The sequence below is a fragment of the Castor canadensis genome, chromosome X (genome assembly GCF_047511655.1).
Source record: "Castor canadensis chromosome X, mCasCan1.hap1v2, whole genome shotgun sequence".
Classification (NCBI taxonomy): Eukaryota; Metazoa; Chordata; class Mammalia; order Rodentia; family Castoridae; genus Castor; species Castor canadensis.
In genome coordinates, this window is record NC_133405.1 from 5612224 (window position 1) to 5632894 (window position 20671).

The 20671-nt window shown below is 39.7% G+C and overlaps 1 protein-coding gene across 2 annotated transcripts in view; it reads right to left on the reverse strand.

Annotated features, from left to right (window-relative positions):
• Window positions 1-20671, reverse strand: part of Tmem185a (transmembrane protein 185A) — a 95619-nt gene that overhangs the window by 64103 nt on the left and 10845 nt on the right. The window lies entirely within an intron of this gene.

Here is a 20671-nt window from a genome sequence, read left to right on the forward strand (position 1 = left end):
GAAATATCCCTTGCACATTCAGAGACAGAAACTTTTTATTTTTTCCAGTATGATAAACATTCTGGCCCTTCCTCTGCTAGTGTGTCCAAGTGAATACTGGGACACAAGAAATAAGTGACTGCACAGCCTAAATTGTGGGCTGCATGATCCTATTACTATTATAGGGAAATGAGTATGTGAGAGAAGTACTTGGTCCTTTAGTTTCACTTTGGTTTAAGGTAAAAGGATCTAAGATTTTGCATTTCAATACCAATGCCATCATTCTATTACAAAGAGCACAAGTCAGGGAGGTGATCCTTAAGCAAGGAAACGAACCTGTGAAATGAAACACAGTTGTGTCCATGATCATGGATTGGAGAACTCAGAGTAAACAATCAGAAAGTTCTGCTGGTGTTCTCAGTTCCTCATCAAAACTCATGCTTTCCTAGAGTTGGGGGTCATTATATGTTAGTCAATATATGGAGCTTGACATGAAAAAAAAAAGAAACATGTAAAGTGAATGTGGTTCTTACTCAAGCACTTTGGTCTCAAAATGAACATAGAGCTGTTTTCATATGGGAGTTTAAAAAGTCATATTTCTTCTGGGATATTCAAATATTTCATACAGACAAAATTTATTGGAATTAATTAATTATGCAAACTGAGGGGGTATTATTGTGATATTTCTACACATGTGTATAATGTATTTTGATTGTATTCATCTACTCTATTACTCTTTCTTGTCCTTCCTTTCCCAACCTCCCCTTTTATTTTATTACAAAAATTTTATATAGGTTTCATTATGACCTTTACATACATGCATAAAGTGAACTTCAATCATGCTCTTCCCCATCCTCTTTTCCCCATCCCACCTCTCACTGGTTCCTTCCCAAACAGTCCCCTATTTATGTACATGAGAAGAGTCAGGGTAACAAAGGGGAGACTATATTCCAAAGACAAAAGGAGAAGAAGAGCACTGGGAAACATGAAACAGGGAAAGAACTGCTGAAAATCACAGAGAAAAAGAAAGACAGCAGAGTAAATTAGGAAACAGCTTGCAGCTCCAGCACAGCTTCCCCAGAGGGGACTGGGTGTAAGCAAAGCCTTTACTACAAGGCAAGCCAGGCAGCCTTAGCAATTGACAGGGAGACCTAGCAGTGGGACAAATCCACACCTCCTGCAAGCCTTAAGCTGAGTGCAGGGGTTTGATAGGACAGTAACTCCCCCAGCATGACAGGCTAGCATTGGACAAGAAAGATACCATTACATTCCTTATATCTTGGAGAGCTATGGTGAGGTGCCATGTTGAGAAAGGGCCCAATGTTTGAGACTAAGGTACTTTAGAGATTTGAAAACCAAGGAACCACAATGGCTTAGGGAATATTGGAACACCCTGCCATAGTATTTGTGTGGTAGATGGCCAGGAGAGGTGGTCAGGGAGAGGGAGAGGGTCTAAGGTGGACCCACAAAGAAGTTTAAGCATCTGGGATTTCAGGCAGTGAGGGGCATGGTGGTCAGTGGCCCTCCCCTCCCTGATGAGAACAAGTTCTGTTACTTAGGGATTGCTGCAGGAACAACAGGAACACAGTGGCTAGCTGAATGCTCAGCATCCAGGAGTTATCTGTCAGCTGTGAGTGCTTGCTGCCAGGCAGACTGAGAGCTCTGGGCATAGGACCCAGACACCACACAATACCCCTTAGCCTCCTCCCTTCTACAGGTGATGAACTGCTGAGTGGAGCCTGAAACCACTGATACCTGCAGGTGGAGCACCTGAGTTGCTTAGTTCTCTATTGCCAGTGCAGAACTCAATACTCTGTTTGTTCCCCCTACTATCTGATGCATTTGAGGGACATCCCTACACTTTCATGCTTGCTGCCCCTGGAGACACAAACTGGGGGCTTGTGCAACAACTGAGAACCTACCTGGCCCACAGAATACAAAGTTCTGTGCAGTGGCTTCCAGTACACAAAGAAAGGAAGCTTCAAAAGTGAAAACAGCACAGAAGTGAACTACTGACTCTTGACCAGTCCTGCCCTCAACCCACACATAACAGAAACCCATACACTACGAACTACAAGAGACTTTAGCTAGGTTTCCTCTATCTTAGTTTAGATAGAAATCAGGCAAAGCTTTGGCTACCGAGATATCTCTGGTCCAGTGGTAAGAAATTATGCTCTGACCCTACAACTACATGGCACTACCTGAACACTGAGAAAACTTCAATTTTGTTTAATCTGTGATGAGTTAGGCACATTCAGGATGGATTTTAGGCCAGGTTACTTAAGCAATTATACAAATGCTGGAATCCATTATTTACTTCATATCTGAGTTCAAGTGTGAGAGAAAGTATACATTGGGTGTCGCCCCCAGCCAGAGAGAGTAAAGGATAGTCTTGGTAGGCTAAAGCAGAGTAAATAGGAGACACAGTCACATCTTTAGGGTAAAGTAATGGCAAAGGAGGCCATACTGAAAACATCTAGAGACTTCAGAAGATGACAACAATGGGACCTGTGGAGTCAGCCCAGGTCCAAATATTATAGAGAAAAACTGTAACAAGCCCAAAAGGGTTATATTCAAGGGTTCTGATTGTGATCTTAGAACTGATAGTTCAGAGAATCAGGTATCACTAGGGTGTGAGGCATGGGTTGAGTGATCCAAGAAGTCCTAGACTTCTGGATGTTCATGAGCTTGTAAGTGCTGGCTCAAGAATGGGTCAAGGCAAGAAAGGCAGAAGAAAGGAAATGCTGCAATTTCAGAAAAAGTAGGGTTGTGATTTTTAGAATGGAAACTTGAAAATTCCTCTAGGGTACTGAAAGTGGTGCCAAGAAACAATTTTAAAAGAAACAGTCACAATAATTCAGTGAGAAAACCTGTAATAATGTTAAGATAATCATAATCAGAAATGGTGGAAAGCTTGAGAGTCAGGACTCTAAACACAACTGCAAGGAAAAAAAGACATAGAGATGTACCAGGCAGATCCCCTTTAATAAAGGACATCCTAGGTGGGATGTGATTTGCTGGCAACTTCCAGTGGTGAGATCCTTCAGGGTAGACTTCAGCTTTTGAGTTTTTCCAAGTGGCTTCGACCTAATGGCTTATTTTCTCTGAGACTGTGGTAACATCTGTGGAGATCAAGAAAGGGATGATGAAGTGAAGCCCAAGATTGAAGATGTGGACTCAAATGAGGAAAATTGCAGGTGTGTGGTCATTTCCACACAGTATGAGCCTCCTATAACAGTCAATCATTGCTCAGAAACTCCCTTGATGGGTTGACAGAGACTTTCTTAGCTTGGCATCATGGTCTGCTGCCTACTCCTGCCAATTCTCTTTCTTCCCTTTACCATTCATAGGTGTTTTCCCCAATAAACATTTTGCACTCTTGACTGCCTGATGATTGTGTACAAGCAACTAGGCCCACCCCGATCCAAAGTGGAGGCTTGCAGGTATAGATAACTCTTTTCTGTACTCCCCCAGTTTATTCTGAACAGCACACCTATTGTGGATTTGAGCTAAACTTGGGTTTGGAGCACCCACTAGTGCTACAACAGTGATATCACACCAACTGCGGATTCATTAGCAAGTCTGGATTTAGTCATCATATAGGGATGAGATAGCAGAATGTACCAAAGACTCAGAGAACTTAAGAAGGATGTTTAAAATTTGTGCAAAATTTTTGGCAATAATCTGGGTGCTGGTGGCTCACGCCTGTAATGCTAGCTACTCAGGAGGCAGAGATCAGGAGGATTGCAGTCGGAAACCAGCCTGGGCAAATAGGTCTTGAGACCTTATCTAGAAAAATACCCAACACAAACAAATGGCTGATGGAGTGGCTCAAGTGGAAGCGTGCCTGCCTAGCAAGCATGAGGCCCTGAGTTCAAAATCCAGTCGCACCAAAATTCTTTTTGATAATAAAAAGCCAGATTATGAATATCAGAACTAATGCCAAATCCTTCAATGTGCAGGCAATGTCATACACCAACAAGCATCAAGAACTTTCAGGGGACAAAAACCTCACTTAACAGGCAGAATAAGGTGACAGAAACTCATCAAATAATTGATACATGTGAATTCTCAGAATATTCAAATTAGCTATTCGAAGGAAACTCAATGAGCTTTAATAACACAATAAAATGTTTCAGTACTCTATTAGAAAAACCTAACAGAGATTGAAATTTTTTTTAAAAAAATTGAATACAAATTATTGCTCTTAAAAAGTATACCAAGGTGGGGGCAGGGGGGAGAAATGACCCAAGCATTGTATGAATAATAAAACAATAAAAATTTTTTAAAAAGTATACCAAGGAAAGTAAATGCATTATAAAGCCTAGGGATGTAACTAAATGGTAAAACAATTGCCTAGCATGCATATGGCTCTACATTTAATCCCCAGTACCACAAAAAATGACAGAAGGCAGTATCAACAGCGCAATAAGTTAAATAGAAGAAACAGTCCATAAATTTGAAGATAGGCTATTGGAAAATATGTTATCAGTGAATAAAAAATAAAGAGGAATGAAAAAAGATGATTATGGGACAATTGGGACAGGATTAAAGAGCAAATATTCAGCTTAAGAGTGACCTAAGAATGCCAAAGGAGTAGAAAGCCTATTCAAATAAATAATAATAGAAAAGTTTCCTAGCTTAGAGAAGAATACAGATATCCAGCTACAGGAAATTCAAAAGTCACCAATAAGATTTAACTCAACCAATTCTACTATAAAATGTATAACGAAGCACTTAAAGGATAAGGACAAAAACAAGATTCTCAAAGCAGGAATAAAAAGGAACAAATAATACATTAAGGGGACTTCAATTCACCTGATAGTAGACTTCTCCACAGAGAAGCCAGAAGAGTGTGGCATGAGATGTTCACAGTATAGAGGAAGAAAAAAACTACCAACCCAGAAAACAGGGCATTAACGTTGAAGATATAGTCATTATAAGAAAATACTAAAGGCAGACATCAACATTCAAGGGCCAGGTATGGTGGCCCATGGCTGAAATACAAGTTACTCAAGAGGCAGAAATCAGAAGAATCACTGTTCAAGGCCAGCCCAGGAAAAAAGTTAGTGAGATTCCATCTCAACAAAATAAGTGAGACGTGGAGGCACACAGCTCCAACTGTGCAGTAAGCTTAGGCAGAAGGATCATGGTCCAAGGCCAGCCCTGGGGAAAATTGAGAGACCCAATCTAAAAACTGACTAAAAGTAAAAAAGGGCAAGGGTATGGCTTGAATGGTAGAGTGTCTGCCTGGAAAGTGTGAAGTCCTGAGTTCAAATCCCAGGAGAACTTACTAAAAAAATTCAAAATATGAAAAGCAATGGAGTGCAAATACAGAGATTTCATAAGCATTTGTTTTCCCTTTCTCTTATTTACAATCAAAGGTAAGTTACTATAATTTCAAAATAGATTGTAGATTGTAACCAAAAGATGTTTTTTAAATCTTATGGCAACTGCCAAGCAAAAATTTGTAATACCCCTTTGCCACCTTAGGGGACTCCAGGCATCTGCAAGAAATGGAAGTAAAGGCTCAAAATGGTGTTTTGTTTTGTTTTGTTTTGTTTAAATCTGTAGTCTTATACTTTTAGGAGCTGGGGGAATACACGTTGTTACGTTGTGGTTACCAGTGGGTAATCTCAGAAGATTTGCAAAGTAGTAGCAAAGTTTTATTGAAAGGGAAAGGCAAGTATAGGCACCACAAAGGAGAGAAATGGGCTCTGGCCAGATGGCACAGGAGCCCTGATCTTTGTTCAAATGACAATTTATAAGTTGTAAGGGCAAACAGTGGAAAGACCTGGGTGGTCTTTGCAGGGCAGGCTAGGGTGATTGACAGGTTTCATTGACAAGGTCTTGTTACATAACATGGGGCATTCTGTGCATGCACTTATGCTGATTCCCAGGTTTTTAAATTTTATGTATGAGATGTGACCAATATTCATAAGGTCTTAAATAGAGGGGTTTACCTGAGAGGTGAGTTTGAGGACAAGTATCCCTTTACCAGGAGATGCCATTATCTGAACCAGACAAGAGAATGCTGTCTTTTGGAAGAATTTACACCTGCAAAGGAATTTATAACTGCAATCCCGACCATAAAATGAGCAAAAGAGGTGATATCCAGGGATAGTGTTGGGCAGGGACAAAGAGGTGTTCAGTATAGAATAAACTTTTGCTAAGGAAGGTCAAATCTCATGGCAGGGTTTTTTTCCCCCCTTTCTCTGTTACTAGCCTGCCTCATAATCATTTCACAAGAGGTCTGGGTGCCCAAGATGGGTGCTGTCCTTCTACCCATTTCAAAGAGGAAGGCAGGTCTAGGGGTATGGCTCAAGTGACAGGGCACCTCCCTAGCAAGCGTAAGGCTCTGAGTTCAAACCTCAGTACCTCAAAAACAAAAACAGATATGAAACAAAAGTATGAGGCAAAGCGGAAGGCAGATGCAGATAGTCACTTTATGTGTCCCTGTTCTAGTCTCTTTTCATTTAAAAGAAAGGTTGGAAGGTGCTAGCTGCTCTAGCTTTTCAGTTTTTACTTCCTCCTTCCAATGTCTGAGTCAGAGCCTTTCTTTTAAATTTTTTTTATTCATATGTGCATACAATGTTTTGGTCAATTCTCCCCCCTCCCTTACCACCACGACACGTCCCTTTCCCCCCCACCCCCTCAATACCCAGCAGAAACTATTTTGCCCTTCTCTCTAATTTTGTTGTAGAGAGAGTATAAGCAATAATAGGAAGGAAAAAGGGTTTTTGCTGGTTGAGATAAGGATAGCTATACAAGGAGTTGACTCGCATTGATTTCCTGGGCATGTGTGTTACCTTCTAGGTTAATTCTTTTTGATCTAACCTTTTCACTGGTTCCTGGTCCCCTTTTCCTATTGGCCTCAGTTGCTTTTAAGGTATCTGCTTTAGTTTCTCTGCGTTAAGAGCAACAAATGCTAGCTAGTTTTTTAGGTGTTTTATCTATCCTCACCCCTCCCTTGTGTGCTCTCGCTTTTATCATGTGCTCAAAGTCCAATCCCCTTCTTGTATTTGCCCTTGATTTAATGTCCACATATGAGGGAGAACATACGACTTTTGGTCTTTTGGGCCAAGCTAACCTCACTCAGAATGATGTTCTCGGATTCAATCCATTTACCAGCGAATAATAACATTTTGTTCTTCTTCATGGCTGCATAAAATTCCATTGTGTATAAATGCCACATTTTCTTAATCCATTCATCAGTGGTGGGGCATCTCGGCTGTTTCCATAACTTGGCTATTGTGAATAGTGCTGCAATAAACATGGGTGTGCAGGTGCCTATGGAGTAACCTGTGTTACATTCTTTTGGGTATATCCCCAAGAGTGGCATTGCTGGATCATATGGTAGATCAATGTTTAGCTTTTTAAGTAGCTTCCAAATTTTTTTCCAGAGTGGTTGTACTAGTTTACATTCCCACCAGCAGTGTAAGAGGGTTCCTTTTTCCCCACATCCTCACCAACACCTGTTGGTGGTGGTGTTGCTGATGATGGCTATTCTAACAGGGGTGAGGTGGAATCTTAGTGTGGTTTTAATTTGCATTCCCTTTATTGCTAGAGATGGTGAGCATTTTTTCATGCGTTTTTTGGCCATTGAATTTCTTCTTTTGAGAAAGTTCTGGTTAGTTCACTTGCCCATTTCTTTATTGGTTCATTAGTTTTGGGAGATTTAGTTTTTTAAGTTCCCTATATATTCTGGTTATCAGTCCTTTGTCTGATGTGTAGCTGGCAAATATTTTCTCCCACTCTGTGGGTGGTATCTTCAGTTTAGAGACCATTTTCTTTTGTTGAGCAGAAGCTTTTTAGTTTTATGAAGTCCCATGTATCTATGCTATCTCTTAGTTGCTGTGGTGCTGGGGTTCCATTGAGAAAGTTCTTACCTATGCCTATTAATTCCAGGGTATTTCCTACTCTTTCCTGTACCAACTTTAGAGTTTGGGGTCTGATATTAAGATCCTTGATCCATTTTGAGTTAATATTGGTATACAGTGATATACATGGATCTAGTTTCAGTTTTCTGCAGACCGCTAACCAGTTTTCCCAGCAGTTTTTGTTGAAGAGACTGTCTTTTCTCCATCATATATTTTTAGCTCCTTTGTCAAAGATAAGTTGGTTATAGTTGTGTGGCTTCATATCTGGGTCCTCTATTCTGTTCCACTGGTCTTCATGTCTGTTTTGTGCCAGTACCATGCTGTTTTTATTCTTATTGCTTTGTAATATAGTTTGAAGTCAGGTATCGTGATACCTCCAGAGTTGTTCTTTTGACTGAGTATTGCCTTAGCTATTCATGGCCTCTTGTGTTTCCATATAAATTTAACAGTAGATTTTTCAATCTCTTTCATGAATGTCATTGGAATTTTGATGGAAATTGCATTAAACATGTAGATTACTTTTGCGAGTATAGACATTTTTACTATGTTGATTCTACCAATCCATGAGCATGGGAGATCTCTTCACTTTCTATAGTCTTCCTCAATCTGTTTCTTCAGAAGTTTATAGTTTTCCTTGTAGAGGTCGTTCACATCCTTTTTTATGTTTATACCTAGATATTTGATTTTTTTGAGGCTATTGTAAATGGAATTGTTTTCATATATTCTTTCTCAGTTTGTTCATTATTAGTGTATAGAAATGCTACTGATTTTTTATGTTGATTTTATATCCTGCTACCTTGCTATAGCTATTGATGGTGTCTAGGAGCTTCAGAGTAGAGTTTTTTGGGTCTTTAAGGTATAGGATCATATTATCTACAAATAGGGATATTTTGACAGTTTCTTTACCTATTTGTATCCCTTTTATTCCTTCTTCTTGTCTAATTGCTCTGGCTAGGAATTCCAGTACTATGTTGAATAGGAGTGGAGATAGTGGGTATCCTTGTCTAGTTACTGATTTTAGAGAGAATGGTTTCAGTTTTTCTTTGTTAAGTATAATGCTGGCTGTAAGTTTGTCATGTATAGCTTTTATAAGTTGAGGTACTTTCCTTCTATTCCTAGTTTTCTTAGAGCTTTTATCATGAAATGATGTTGGATCTTATCAAAGGCTTTTTCTGCATCTATTGAGATGATCAAGTGGTTTTTGTCTTTGCTTCTGTTAATGTGGTTTATTACGTTTATTGATTTTCGTATGTTGAACCAACCCTGCATTCCTAGGATGAAGCCTACTTCATCCTAGGAATGATCTTTTTGATGTGTTGTTGAATTCGGTTTGCCATTATTTTGTTGAGGATTTTTGCATCAATGTTCATTAAGGAGATTGGCCTATAGTTCTGCTTTTTGGAGGTGTCTTTGCCTGGTTTGGGGATAAGTGTAATACTGGCTTCATAAAATGTGTTTGGCAGTTTTCCTTCCCTTTCTATTTCGTGGAACAGTTTAAGGAGGGTTGGTGGCAGTTCTTCTTTAAAAGTCTGATAGAATTCAGCAGAGAATTTGTCAGGTCCTGGACTTTTCTTTTTGGGGAGACTCTTGATTGCTGCTTCAATTTCATTTTGTGTTATAGATCTATTCAGGTGATTAATATCCTCTTGGTTCAGTTTTGGATGATCATATGTATCTAGAAATCTGTCCATTTCTTGAAGATTTTCGAATTTATTTGAATATAGGTTCTCAAAGTAGTCTCTGATGATTTCCTGGAGTTTGATTGTATTTGCTGTTATCTCCCCTTTTGCATTCATGATTCTACTAATTTGGGTTTTTTCTCTCCTCATTTTAGTCAGGTTTGCCAGGGGTCTGTTGATCTTGTTTACTTTTTCAAAGAACCAAGTTTTTGTTTCATTAATTCTTTGTATGGTTTTTTTTTTTTGGTTTCTATTTCATTGATTTCAGCTCTTATTTTTATTTCTCTCCTATTTATTTTGGGATTTGCTTGTTCTTGTTTTTCTAGGAGCTTGACATGTATCATTAGGTCATTGATTTGGGATCTTTCAGTCTTTTTAATATATGCACTCATGGCTATAAACTTTCCTCTCAGGACTGCCTTTGCTGTGTCCCATAGGTTCTGGTAGGTTGTGTTTTCATTTTCATTGACTTCCAGGAAGGTTTTAATTTCCTCTTTTATTTCATCAATGACCCATTGTTCATTAAGCAATGAGTCATTCAGTTTCCAGCTGTTTGTATGTTTTTTGTCTTTACTTTTATTGTTGAGTTCTAGTTTTATTGCATTGTGATCCGATAGAATGTCTGGTATAATTTCTGTTTTCTTATATTTGCTGAGGCTTGCTTTGTGCCCTAGGATATGATCTATTTTGGAGAAGGTTCCATGGGCTGCTGAGAAGAATGTATATTGTGTAGAAGTTGGATGAAATGTTCTGTAGACATCAAGTAGGCCCATTTGATTTATTGTATATTTTAGTTCTAGCATTTCTTTATTGATTTTTTGTATGGGTGACCTATCGATGATAATGGGATGTTGAAGTCTCCCACAACCACTGTGTTGGAGTTAATATATGCTTTTAGGTCCTTCAGGGTATGTTTGATGAAATTGGGTGTGTTGACATTGGGTGCATATAGGTTGATAATTGTTATTTCCTTTTGGTCTATTTCCCCTTTTATTAGTATGGAATGTCCTTCTTTATCTCATTTGATCAATGTAGGTTTACAGTCTACTTTGTCAGAGATAAGTATTGCTACTCCTGCCTGTTTTCGGGGGCCATTGGCTTGGTAAATCTTCTTCCAGCCTTTCATCCTAAGCCTATGCTTATTTCTGTCAGTGAGATGGGTCTCCTGTAAGCAACAAATTGTTGGATCTTCCTTTTTAATCCATTGCATCAAACGGTGCCTTTTGATGGCAGAATTAAGTCTATTAACATTAAGCATTAGTACTGATAGGTATGTGGTGATTCCTGTCATTTAGTTGTCTTAGTTGTTTGAAGGTTTGATTGTGTGTACCTAAGTTGAAGTTACTCTCTACTTTCTTTTCCTGTAGTTTGGTGCTGCCTGCTCTTTCATGGTTATGTTGGGTTTCACTTTCTGTGTGCAGACTCCCTTGAAAAATCTTTTGTAGTGATGGCTTTGTGGTCACATATTGTTTTAGTTTCTGCTTATCATGGAAGACTTTTATTGCTCCATCTATTTTGAATGATAGTTTTGCTGGGTAGGGTATCCTGGGGTTGAAGTTATTTTCATTCAGTGCCCGGAAGATCTCACCCAAGCTCTTCTTGCTTTTAATGTTTCTTTTGAGAAGTCTTCTGTGATTTTGATGAGTTTACCTTTGTATGTTATTTGTTTTTTCTCTCTTACAGACTTCAGTATTCTTTTTTGGGTCTCTGTATTTGTTGTTTTAATGACAATATGCCATGGAGTAGATCAATTTTGGTCTGGCCTGTTTGGTGTTCTGGAGTCCTCTCGCATCTGTATGGGAATAGATTTCTCTAGATTTGGGAAATTTTCTGTTATCATTTTGTTGAATATATTATACATTCTCTTTGCTTGCACCTCTTCTCCTTCTTCAATGCCCATGATTCTCAGGTTTGTTCTTTTGATGGAGTCGGTGAGTTCTTGCATTTTCTTTTCACAGGTCTTGAGTGGTTTAACTAATAGTTCTTTGGTTTTTCCTTTAATTACCATTTCATCTTCAAGTTCTGAGATTCTGTCTTCTGTTTGTTCTATTCTGCTGGACTGGCCTTCCATTTTGTTTTGCAATTCTGATTCGTTCTTTTTTCTAAGGTTTTCCATATCCTGAGTCACTTCCTCTTTAATATTATCTATTTTTTTAAATTCATTTATCTCTTTATTAATTGTGTTCTTTTTTTCACTTTGGTGTTTATACAGTGCTTCTATGGTTTATTTCTTCTTGTGATTTTTCAAATTCTCTATTTTTGTTGTCTTGGAATTTCTTGGGTATCTCCTGTACATTTTGGTTGACCATATTCAGTGTCATCTCTATAAAATTCTCATTGATTACCTGTAGCATTTCTTCTCTTAAATTATTCTGTGGGCTTCATTGGGTTCTTTGGCATAGTTTATCTTCATTTTGTTGGAGTCTGGATCTGAGTATGTGTTTTCTTCATTTCCCTCTAGTTCCTGTACTAAATTTTTGCTGTGGGGAAACTGGTTTCCCTGTGTTTTCTGTCTTCCCGTCATTGCCCTTGGTGTTGTTATTGTCCCTGCACTGTGTGCAATTAAATATTTTCTATCTTGCAATAATAACAGTGGTCATATTTAGAATGGAAGGGTGAGAGGAGATGGAAAGCAAAAAAGTTAAAGAAAAAGGGAAAAACAAATAAACAAACAGTAGAAAAGACCAAAACAAACAAACAAACAAAAGTTTCAAAGATATAAATAGGGAGAGATAGTGTACTAATCAACAGTAAGCTGAACAGGCATTAGAGAGACAGAAAGAGGATTGAAAAATTTAAAAAATGAAAATAAAAAATTTAAAAAAATAAATAAATGAAAAATAAATAAATAAAATAAAATGTCCAAGTTCAAATGCAATAAAGTTTCAGTCTTAATAATTTTGGTGTTTGTCCCTCAGCCTCCAATCCTTTAGATGGTGTCTCAGAAGTAGTTCTGTCCTTGTCTCACCAAAGGGGAAAAAAACCAAACCAAACCAAACCAAACAAAACAAAACAACACAAAACAAAAAAGCACCACAAAGTGTCCCAAGTTCAAATGTAATACAGTTTTAGTAAGTTTTTCAGCATGCCGGTGTAGTTTGGTTGTTGTCTCATCAAATGAAGAAAGAAAAAAAAGGAGTCTGGAGACAGTTCTGTGAATGGCTATCTGAGGCTGTGACTCACCTGCCCGCTGCTGTCAGCCTGCTGTTGCTGGAGGCTTTATTTATGCAGATCTCAGGAGTAAGCTTAACACTCACCTAGCCCCTCAGGCTTTGTTTACTTAGAGCTCTCCTGTGTGCAAGCCACTGCTACAAGCTTTCCCCTTTCCAAGCACACTGAGGGAGGTGACACTGCACCAGCTTTCTCAGGCTGGCATGTTTATTTACAGTTCTCGTGGGAAATGGGTGTTCCCCCCTCTGCTGTGGAGTTTTCCTCCCACTGCTGCTTTTATAAGCTTTCCCGCTCCTGATTGCTGGGCGTTTGCCGCCGTTCCTGCCTTCTCTGGCTGGCTTGTTTATTTACAGTTCATGTGGGAAGTGGGCCTTCCCCCCTCTCCTGTGGAGTTTTCCTCCCACCACCACTTTTACAAGCTTTCCCCCTCTGGTTGCTGGGCATGTGCCACTGCTCCTGCCTTCTCCAGCTGGCTTGTTGTGAGTGATTCCCCCCCCCCACCTTCAGTGCTCAGGGCACCCCGCCCTTTTTGCTATGTGTGTTTTTTGTTGTTATTGCTTATTATTCAGTTTTCTTTCTTTTTTCCCTGGGTGGGGGGGTCAGTCTGTCCAGGGGGATATGATCTGGCCCAGGGTTGTCTGTGGGAGTACCGCATGCCGCTTAGTTCACCTTGTGGTCCACATCTTCCCAAGCGTTCTGGGTGCTGGGTGCAGCATGGGGGCCCTCCTGGTTTCTCCACTTAACGTGAACTGGAGATGCCACGCGTAGGCTGGAGGTGTGGAGGGGTCAAAGTTTTGCCTCTTCTTAGTGGTTTTTCCTGTATGGTGTACCTCCAGCATCTCTCCACGATTTTACTTTAGGAGGCATGCTTTCTGCTTCCTCCCTCTAGCTGCCATCTTGGAATCCCAGAGATCCTTTTAATATTTATTTAAAATCATATAATTTGCTTGTGTCCTTATCTATCTATCTTGCCTCAACAATAGATTTTGAGTGGTGTCTTGCCTCAACAATAGATTTTGAGTGGTGATGAAAGGAATGAAAATATTGTTTCAATGGAACAGCCTCTGGAGGGGGAAGGAAGGAGCTGATCCTTGACTGAGATTCTAGGAGCTTCCCAGTCAGGAAGAGTCCTTCACACCCAGATTTTCCAATGAGTCCTCTTAGCAGGAGCATTTACTGAATTTTATTCATGGTATTTCATTTGGGGTGATTATCTTAGTCCAAGGATCACTGAGCCTCAAATTCTCTGTTGTCCTGGAGAACAATGACCACATGAACAACATCCCAGAGTGGGAAGGGCTGGGATTAAATACAGTTAGAAATAATAGCCACTGCCATTCAGTACAGTTTCATCATCCATAAGGCACTGCCCCAGGGGCTTTACATACATAGCACATGTCCCAGCAGTCCTACTGGACAGGCCTTATCAGCCTTGCTTCACAGATGAAGAACCTGATGATGACAGTCTGTGGAATTTCCCTGCATGACTGGCTAGTCAGTTACAGAGGAAGAAGAGACCTGGGTCTGAATTCATCTGGAGCCCACGCTATTCCCACTCCTCCCAGTCCAAGGATGACCTTCTGACTCATAGTCCATTTCTCTTCTCAACACTGCATTATGTCCTTGGTGATAAAAAGAAGTACTTTGATGGAGGTCAATGTGCTAAAATCAGCTCTAAAGAAAGCAACAGTGCAAATCAAACAATCTGTGCATTGGCTTCAGTTGGCTCCTTGAGACTGACTGTGCCCAGCTGCGAGCATTTCTGTCCAGTCATTCATGCACTACAACTCCTTCTTATTGGTCATCTCCCATGTTCCCTCCCTTCCAACTCTGCAACCTTGCCTGTCCCCAGTCCTTCCCTGTTGCCTCCTCTGGAGGCTGTAAGAATCACCTGTCTTCCCTGTTAAGCAGCATTGCAAGTCCCTACAGAAATCCCTAGGCTCACCCACAGCTCATCGTTTGTTCCTTCTGGTAGCCATGAATCCCTTGGCCAGAAAAGTTCACTCCCAACTGTAATTTTAGACACCTGTCCATCCCTACTTGGGATCAGCAAAGGTTTTGCCTTCCCAGAGGGTTGTGAGTAGACTTTAACTTGTCCAGTCATTGACTGCCTTTTGGCCTGTGAGTCTGAAGGCAGAGGAGGATTTTTAAGGGCCTGTTGGATATTCGCTCTAGGATCTTAATTAGCTTCTTGTTTCAAACTAATAACGACACAGAAAGGATGCATGGGCTTGTTTAAGTGGTCAGAACCTGGAGGCCCTCATAAGTGGGAGATGAATAGCAACCATCCACTGAAGCTGAAGTACTGAAGGCCAATGGTAATAGTGCTTTTGTGTTGAGCACCTACTATGAAACAGTTTGTGGAAGACGGTGCAAGCACCTATTCATTCCCTCGCCTCCTCTCCTCCCTGGGTGAGGGGAAAACTGCTGTCTGCTGTAGTTAGGAAGGGGCACGTGACTTTTTCCTGTGACTGAATATGAGTGGAAGTGCTGCTTGTCATTTGAGAGCCAGTTTGCATTTCCAGGCTTCCTCCCTCTTTCAATAACAAACGTGGCAGCTCCATGTTCATGTGATGGAAGCAGCCTGGATATGGGCACCTGAGAACAGAGCCATTGCCAAACTACATTCAAGCCTATGTGTCCTCAAAATGATCTTTTATTGTGTTAAACCACTCAAATTCGGGTTTCATGTTTTATCAGCTAGCAGTTACTTTAACTTATACACAGCTATGATTTTGTTATGTTTATATACATATTTCAATTATAATGATTAACATACTTGCATATATGTTAGAGTACACATATCATATGTATTCTTATAAAAGCCCTAAAATTACTAGTAATTCACAATTTGCCCTTCCTCAGAGGTCATCACCATTAATATTCTTCTCAGCTGTTCAGAACCCTCCTATTTCATGAAATGAGATGGTGCCTCATGCTAGAACAACAAATGAAGAGCAATCTGCTCTTCAATGTACAATTACTGTAATTTTATATTTTGACACATTTTCTAATTCTTGAGATTGTAGGCCTCTAAATTCTTCATAAAACACCTTTGTTGGATGCATGATTTGCAAATACTTTTTCTAGTCAGAAATTTAAGCACAGAAGGAGCTTGGAAGTCTTTCCACCATTCACACAAACAAGAAAAAAAAAGTGAGCAAAATGAGAATCACAACATTTCTTAGACCCATCAGAGGACTAAGAGGAGGCAAACTGATGCCCTGAAATGCAAGAGAGAGGCCGATAAAGTCAATCACAGTCTTGAAGAGCCCTGGCCCAGGAGCACAATACCACTTAAGAGTTAGTAATAGAATACAACAACCTTATCTGTGAAGGATGGATTCTTAGAGGCTCAGCATGGTCAAGCTTGAGACTTTACGGTTCTCGAGGGCACAGTCCTAGGGACCCACTACACTTCCCTGAGCTTTACCTCCAGGAGCCCTATCAGGTTCTCCATGTGATGATCAGATGAAAATCTGTCCTGCTTCCTGCAGGGGCAACAGGAGGGGGAAAGTAACCCAGATCACTCTTTTATTGTAAATAGGGCTGCTCTCAGAAGAAACTGTTTCCAGAGTACAGCCTACTGGGTTTATACCAAACTCTATTTGACCTAAAGATGGGAAATAATCCAATTATAACACCCTGTAGCCTTCCTGTCTGTTATTAGGAGAAAACAAAGCTGAAAATACTTGGGAAGACCACAATGCAGAGCAGACTCTGACTGAAAGCCTGACACCTGATCACAGAACTATAGAAAGCTTCCCCTCCTGCCCAACTTACCACCACACCAGTTGAGAAAAAATGATCTGTGAATCTCATACCACTTGTAACAAGTTTCTAAGGAAAAGAAAATGCAGGACAGGCAGAAAGATACCTACAGCTACAGTAAACAGTAAATGCAGCCAGATGAACAAAAGGCTCATACTACAGCCTTATTTAATGTAGATTCCATTTTCATCCTTCTCATGAGTGCAGGTTCTATAATGACATCCTCTGTTTCATTCCTCATCTTAGTCACTTGTGTCTTCTTTAGCTTTGTCTGTCTAAGAATTCTAGCAATTTTCTTGATTTTTCAAAGAACCAGATTTGGACTTCCTTGATTTTTATTCTATGTTATTTTTTTATTTTAATCTCAGTGATTTCTGTTACCTTTTTTATTTCCTTTATTCTGCTTGCTTGGATTAATTTGTTAATCTTTTTCTGATTAATTAGAGTGAAATCTTAGCTGAGATCATCTTAATGTAATTAAATGCTAGTTTTCTCTTTAAATGTTTTGCCTCATTCTACAAATTTTGACATGCTGCTTTTTATTTTAATAGAGTACTATGCATTTTTATATTTCCTTGAGACAGTGAGTTCGATCCCTGGATTGTTTCAGACTGAGTTAGTTTTCAAGATGTTTGAGGTTTTCCTGTTTTAATTTGATTTCTAATTTAATGCCACATTCATCAGACAACATTCTCCTGAGTATTTTGCTTTTGGAAAATTTGTTTTTTCTATGATGCAGGAAATAGACTGTTTTGATAAATGTTCCGTGTGTGCTTGAAAAAGAGGCATGTTTTGCTTCTGTTGATGTAGTGGTCTTTGATTACATTGTGTCTGTGTGTGAGTACCCCAAGACCTAGTCTGAGGGTTTGATAATACCCAAAGAGGATATGCCTTGCAAGTGGCTGGCTTATTTTCCCTCCAATGTAAAAAATTAGGATGGCCCATTCTGCAATGAAAACTTTACCTCGTTCCACTCATCTACTCTCCCCTGGAACTTTTCACCTCCCACAGTTGTGCCTGTGAGGGAGAAAAACAATTTTAGTGATGAACACTGTCATACAACTAAACCAGGAACATACTTCACACTTAGAAACTGGTCAGGACATAATGCTGCATTTTAAAAAACATCCAAAATGGGTTTACACAGCCCCTTTTTGTCTGTTCAACTATGCAGTGAGCCTGGAAAATATTAACCCCTTTCTGGGCACAGCTGCACTTTCTGGTGTAGACAAGGAAGGAGAGGCAGGCTATCCTTCTGCTGAAGCCTTGATCAAGTTACTCTTCTCCATCACTGCATGGTGATGCAGAAGTTGCAGCAAACCAAGGCAGCTATCACTTTTCTCAGGGTCACTGGTCCTCATGCCAACTGGTGTCTTGTGTGTTGCCTGACTATTGTGTTTCCATTCATTAGGTGGTGATGCAGAGCAGTCACCCCTGGTGGCCTAAGAACCCTGAAGAGAAAATCAATCGATTCTCTCCAAGAGGCTTGCATATGGTAATGTCTTATAGAGACTGTCCAAGTCAAGGCCAAAGGTCATGGAGTTGAACTTGCTGTGCCCAGGCAGGGTGGCTTTCCCACAATGGCTTTCCTTGATTAGACTGATGTCAGCTCTGTGAAGGGGTCTGATGTCTTATACTCCTAAAGTCAGTTGACATTTGGTGACTCTTAAAACTGAGAATGTTATTCAAGGATCCTACAGAACCCACAGGACATCACTGTGTCTACATCAAATCAAATAAACACCAGCTCTTCGCTGAACACAAGAGAAGCAGCTTCTCCAGTCTTTTTCTTCACTACTATTCCTCTCATACCTAAGGGTCCCATTCTAGGTCTATATGAACAATAGGAAGAATTCAGAGGCTGATGCTATTGTTGTGGAAATATTGTCATACAAGAAACCAAGCAACACTCAGAGAAGTGGAGAACTCAGATTTTATTTTATGCCAGTGGCCCCAGATGAGCTCACAGTCAAAATTCACAGGATACTTAAAGGGTAGTGCAGGGCATCAGGTTACAAGGAATGTATTAGGTGTTAATAGGTGAGCCAATGCTGGGTTAGAGACCCAGGGTTGTTTAGATAAGAGTATCAGGAGGGATCTGCTTTGGAAAGTTTGTTTACAGAAGGAGACAAAGGAAGGCGGGAATGGGCAGTTATCTCTACATGGTGCCCTTTGTCTTGGCCCTGAACTCACTTTATGACCTAATTAGCAATTTCTCATGTCCTGAGGCCTTGCCTGAGACAATTTTCTTGTTCACTATTATTTGGATGTTCAATATCTCCCAAAGCCCCATGTTAAAGCCTCAGTCCCTAGGGTAGCATGACTGGAAGATGGGGCTTTATAGGAGGCCCCAGGTCTTAGGGGAACACCCCAGGAATCATCTCTCTTTACACTTACCAGCTTGAGTTATAAGAAGTTTGCTCTGTCCCACACTTCTGCCAAGATGTGCCCTCACCAGAGGCCTCCCTATCTTGGACTGCCATCTCCCATAAATTAAATGGATCTTTTCTCTCTAAAAATTGTATCAGATCCTACAATGTAGTAACATGAAGCTGACTAATACAGCTAGTAAAGGGCACAACAAAGTATCATTCTCAGTTTTAAGAATTTCCTAAGACAAAAGGAGAATAAAGGCTATTTTACTGAAACTCTAGAAGCCTCCTTCAGAGACAGTCCCAATGGCCTCCACTTTATTTTTGGGCCTCTAGGTACATAGGCTTATAGGTAAAATCAAGTCTTTGAATTAATGCTTTGTAAACTTGTTTAAAAGCTTCATGACGGCAGCAATCAAGAGTCTCCCCAAAAAGAAAAGTCCAGGACCTGATGGATTCTCTGCTGAATTCTACCAGACCTTTAAAGAAGAACTGATACCAACCCTCCTTAAACTTTTCCACAAAATAGAAAGGGAAGGAAAACTGCCAAACACATTGTATGAAGCCAGTATTACACTTATCCCAAAACCAGGCAAAGAAACCTCCAAAAAGGAGAACTATAGGCCAATCTCCTTAATGAACATTGATGCAAAAATCCTCAACAAAATAATGGCAAATCGAATTCAGCAACACATCAAAAAGATTATTCACCACGACCAAGTAGGCTTCATCCCAGGGATGCAGGGGTGGTTCAACATATGAAAATCAATAAACGTAATAAACCACATTAACAGAAGCAAAGACAAAAACCACTTGATCATCTCAATAGATGCAGAAAAAGCCTTTGATAAGATCCAACATCATTTCATGATAAAAGCTCTAAGAAAACTAGGAATAGAAGGAAAGTTCCTCAACATTATAAAAGCTATATATGACAAACCTACAGCCAGCATTATACTTAAGGGAGAAAAACTGAAACCATTCCCTGTAAAATCAGGAACCAGACAAGGATGCCCACTATCTCCACTCCTATTCAACATAGTACTGGAATTCCTAGCCAAAGCAATTAGACAAGAAGAAGGAATAAAAGGGATACAAATAGGTAAAGAAACTGTCAAAATATCCCTATTTGCAGACGACATGATCCTATACCTTAAAGACCCAAAAAACTCTACTCAGAAGCTTCTAGACATCATCAATAGCTATAGCAAAGTAGCAGGACATAAAATCAACATAGAAAAATCATTAGCATTTCTATACACTAACAATGAGCAAACTGAAAAAGAATGTATGAAAACAATTCCATTTACAATAGCCTCAAAAAAAATCAAATACCTAGGTGTAAACCTAATAAAAGATGTGAAAGACCTCTACAAGGAAAACTATACACTTCTAAAGAAAGAGATTGAGGAAGACTATAGAAAGTGGAGAGATCTCCCATGCTCATGGATTGGTAGAATCAACATAGTAAAAATGTCTATACTCCCAAAAGTAATCTACATGTTTAATGCAATTCCCATCAAAATTCCAATGACATTCATTAAAGAGATCGAAAAATCTACTGTTAAATTTATATGGAAACACAAGAGGCCACGAATAGTCAAGGCAATACTCAGTCAAAAGAACAATGCAGGAGGTATCACGATACCTGACTTCAAACTATATTACAAAGCAATAACAATAAAAACAGCATGGTACTGGCACAAAAACAGACATGAAGACCAGTGGAACAGAATAGAGGACCCAGATATGAAGCCACACAACTATAAGCAACTTATCTTTGACAAAGGAGCTAAAAATATATGATGGAGAAATAGCA